We start from the raw sequence: 4,634 nt of genomic DNA, 5'->3' as shown, positions 1-4,634 counted from the left end.
GGGGGGATTCTTTGAGGGGGGGGTACTGTTGCGATCCCCCCTGCTGCTGCGCTGCAGGAGGTCTCTTACCTTCCTCCAGAGGCCGCTCTGAAGCCAGGGCCTCGCCTGCGCATCATCCAGGACTTGCTCCAGGGCCTGAGAGGCCTAGCTGTGCCTGTGGCTTGCAGCCTCAGTGTTTGGACTTCCTGTTGGGCGACGCCCTTCCCTAGGGGCTGGCCCGCAGCTCTCTACCCTAGTTATAGGACCAGCGGTGGGCGGTCCTGGCAAGCTCCTCCCAGGGAGTTGCCCTCTACCTCCAGTATTTAAGGACTTTCTGTTCACTGTGTCTTTGCCTTCGGATTGGGTCACACAGTTGCCTGTGGCCTCTCCCGATCCAGGTCCTCCGTGACTACGACTCCTGCTTGTCGTCAGCCTGCCTTGACTCCGGTCCGTGACTCCGACTCCTGCTTGTCTTCAGCCTGCCTTGACTCCGGTCCGTGACTCCGACTCCTGCTTGCCTTCAGCCTGCCTTGACTCCGGTCCGTGACTCCGACTCCTGCTTGCCTTCAGCCTGCCTTGACTCCGGTCTGTGACTCTGACTCCTGCTTGTCTTCAGCCTGCCTTGACTCCGGTCCGTGACTCCGACTCCTGCTTGTCTTCAGCCTGCCTTGTCTCCGGTCCGTGACTCTGACTCCTGCTTGTCTTCAGCCTGCCTTGACTCCGGTCCGTGACTCCGACTCCTGCTTGTCTTCGGCCTTTGATCAGGCCTTACAGTTGGCTGTAACCGTGCTGATCCAGGTCTTCCATGATTCCTAGTCCAGTGTCCTTGCCTGATGTCTGCTCCTGTTTCTGCCAGCCGAGGGGGCTTCGGATGTGAGTATCCCAGCATCGGAGTTCCTGCTCGCCTGGGTCTTCCCCGCACCCTCCTTCTCAGCGTGGTCCGCGACCAGCCTTCCTAGGCTGTGTAGGGCGCGTCTGGGACAGGGTGGTCCGCGACTCAGTCCCACGGGCGGGCTGAGTAGGGCGCCCTGATGGACAGTGCAATGTTCCCGTCCAGCCTTGTCTTCAGTGTCTGCTTCAGCCCTTGTCCGGATGTCTTCCTGTCTCTGCCTTGACCTGGTTCCTGAGCCTTCTGTCCTGTTGGGGCCCTGGAGTGGCCAACAGGAGGGATTCGTCCCACGGGCTCTTGAGCTTCTGCCAGCCGAGGGGGCTTCGGATGTGAGTATCCCAGCATCGGAGTTCCTGCTCGCCTGGGCCTTTCCTGTGTCTCGCTTCAGCCCTTGTCCTGATGTCTTCGTCTTGCTTCTGCCCCGTCTGATGTCTTCAGTTTAAGGACTCTGTCTGCCCTCGCCTCTGTCCGGCCTGCTGCCCATTGCCGTTCCCTGCGGCGGGTCCGAAAGGGCCGGGGACAGTCGGAGGACCGTTCACTAGTCAACTTCCCCGTGTTGGCTACCATGGGCATGCAGGTCCGGCTGAGGGCCGGACTTCCTGCTTCTGTTCCTGCCTGCCTGGCTCACCATGCCTGCACAGCTCACCTCCCACGGTGTGGCCTTGGGCTCCTCCTGGGGTCCTGCCGTGGCCCAAGGGCTCACCACCCGCCCGAGACGACCGCGCTCGTAACAGAGAAACCAAGAACCTGCAAATAGTCCCAGGCTTTGGGGAGTGGAAGCGACAACAACCGACGACGAATCTGCTGTGTCAATTTGGTTATTCGGTCCAGTGGAAAGGATACCTTCCCCACCCTATTATCAAACCGGGCCCCCAGAAAGTCCATCGTCTGTGACCGGAGGAGGTTGCTCTTGGCCTGATTGACAACCCATCTGAGCAACTCCAGAAGACTCACAAACTTGATGATATCTTCCTTGCAGAGAGCTCTCGACTTTGCTCGAATGGGCCAGTCGTCCAGGTACGGATGAATGAGAAGTCCTTGCTTCCGCAGGGCTGCCACTACAACCACCATAACCTTGGTGAATGTGCGAGGTGCCATAGCCAGACCGAAAGGCTGGGCGCAGAACTGGAAATGCATACCGAGGATCATGAAGCGAAGAAACTTCTGATGATCTTCGCAGATGGGTATGTGCAAGAACGCTTCCATCAGATCCAGGGATGCCAGGAACTTGCCTTTGCGGACCACTGCAATGACTGAGTGCAGAGTTTCCATCCGGAAATGTGGGATTTTGAGAGCCCTGTTTACCTTTTTGAAGTCTAGGATAGGCCAGAAGGACCCCTCCTTCTTGGGGACCATGAAATAGATGGAGTATCGCCCCGTCTTCCAGTCCTCTTGGGGAACAGGCCTTACCACCCCGAGAGATGTCAGTCGGTCGAGGGTCTGCTGGATGATCTGTGCCTTGGTCCTCGGACTGCAGGGGGAGACCATAAAGAAGTCTTGAAGAGGCCGAGCAAATTCCAAAGCGTAGCCATGTTCTATGATGCTTAAAACCCACTGATCGGAGGTTATTCTGGCCCATTCCTCGTAGAACTGGGACAACTGGCCCCCAACACGAGGAATGGGCCGGCCATATCTCATTGAGAAGACTTGGATCAAAGGGACAAGGAAGCGACTCTGTCACGAGAGGTTCTGCGACCCCGAAAGGACGAGGCCCAGGATTGCGGCCTGCCCATTGGCTGCCTTTGCACTGCAGCCTGAGTTCTGTTCTGACGAAACCTCCTTTGTCCTCGAAAATGAGAACGTGTTGATGGGAAGTCTCTGGAAGGCTTCGGTCTATCCTCTGGGAGCTTGTGAATTTTATTCTCTCCCAGGGACTTTATTAGCTGCTCCAAGTCCTCCCCAAAGAAAACTTTCCTTTGAACGGTAACGCACTCAACTGTGCTTTGGAAGAGACATCTGCCACCCAGTTGCGAAGCCACAGGAGCTGCCTCGCAGATACTGTGGACGACATAGTGTGAAAGGAAGTACGGAGAAGATCCACCCCATATGCAACTGCCGTCTCCAAGTGCTCCGCCTGCGCCGACTCGTCAGAAGGAAGCTCTCTCGATGTTAACAGCTGTTGAACCCAGCAGAGGCTCGGTCAGAGCATATAGCTACTGCACACGGCCTCCCGGATTCCCAGGGCCGAAACTTCGAAAATGCGCTTAAGGAGAACTTCAAGCTTTCTATTCTGCAGGTCTTTTAGAGCTGCCGCACCTGCGACCAGGATTGTGGTCCTCTTCGTCACAGCCAACACTGAAGCATCCACCTTAGGAGACCTCAAGATCTCCAGAGACTCTTCAGGCAAGGGATAAGGTTTGTCCACAGCCCGCCCCATACGTAAACCTGCCTCTGGCACATCCCACTCCCGGGCCATCAGCTGCTGCAGCATAGGATGAAAAGGAAAAGTCTTTGCTGGAGCCCACAATCCTGCCTGGACCGGTCCACAGAATCTTGTGGCAGGGCTTCTTGGGGGAGATCAACCCCAAGTTCTGATAGGACCCACGGAATAAGAGGGTCCAACTCTTCTCTGTGGAACAGACTGACAACTTTTGGGTCATCCCCATCTAGAGGTGTCGCCTTACCCAGGTCGTCCTCTGACCCCGAGCCGGGTAAGAGCAAGGGAGTCGCCAGTGGGTCCGGAGCACCTATGCCAGCCGTGTCCAGGAGAGCTTTCCCGCTGAATAGGGAGGAGCTCCACAACCTAGCGACGCGTAGGGACGGCTGGGGGTCTACGCGCTTGGGGGGGGGGCCCGTCAGCGCTACCCAAATGCAAAGCCCCGCTTTGCTGGGTTCTGCGCCACTAAAAAAGCTTTGTGCATTAAGAGGAGAAAATAGAGGGTGAAGTTACTGTAGGAAGCCCCTTCCCTCCCCAGGGGATCGGGCTCACCCTCCGATATGTCCTGGTCCAGATCTGCTAGATCCTCAGGACTGCCAGGAACTGGAGACAAGTCGGGCGGGAGATCCCCTCCCCCCGCTGCTCTGGCCCGCACGTCTGCAAATGTTTTCAAAATGGCCGCCGTTCCCACGGGAACAGATCGGCCCGGGCCTCCTGAGGGGCAGGTCTCTTCGTTGCTCCTCGGGACTTAGTGGGACACCCCGCTCCCTTAAATGAGTTCCCCTCGCCCCCGGAGAGGCACCGGGTGCACAGGCCTGCACGGGAGAGACACGAAGCAGTCTCTCTGCAGGCAATGCATCTGGATGGATGCGGCATCGTGGAGGCGCCGGAGAAGATGCGAATGCAGAGGGAATCGAGCGGCAGGTAAAGAAACTCGCCGAAAATAACCCCGGCCCTCAAAGACAAGCAGCCGCCGCAGCAGTCCACAAAAAATGAAAAGCTGTAAAGAAGGCTGACGGGCTGCTTCTTGAATATTATTTTTCTTTTTTTTTTTTTTTAACCGGGCTGGGGGGTAAGAAAGAGGAGGGAAGAAGGGACCGGACCTCCGGTAATCTCCCCCAGGCACCTTTAGGTACATCATGTCGGTTTACATGGAACTGAATTAACAGGAAAAGAGAGGTAAATGAAACTATAACATTGATAACAAAAACCGGGGTAAGGAATTTTAAGAGAAAGGATAGTAACACTAGGATAACAACGAGGGAGGAGAAACAACTGCGAGGTTACAAAACAGTGGAATTAGGCATCAAACCAGATATTAATTGCGAAGTATGATGGGCTGGGCATACTCACAGGAGCTTTGCGGGGCCACCAACCCCAGCTTCTCAA

The sequence above is a fragment of the Rhinatrema bivittatum genome, chromosome 1 (genome assembly GCF_901001135.1).
Source record: "Rhinatrema bivittatum chromosome 1, aRhiBiv1.1, whole genome shotgun sequence".
Taxonomy (NCBI): Eukaryota; Metazoa; Chordata; class Amphibia; order Gymnophiona; family Rhinatrematidae; genus Rhinatrema; species Rhinatrema bivittatum.
The sequence above is the reverse complement of the archived record's forward strand: the minus strand, read 5'-3'. Positions refer to the sequence as shown.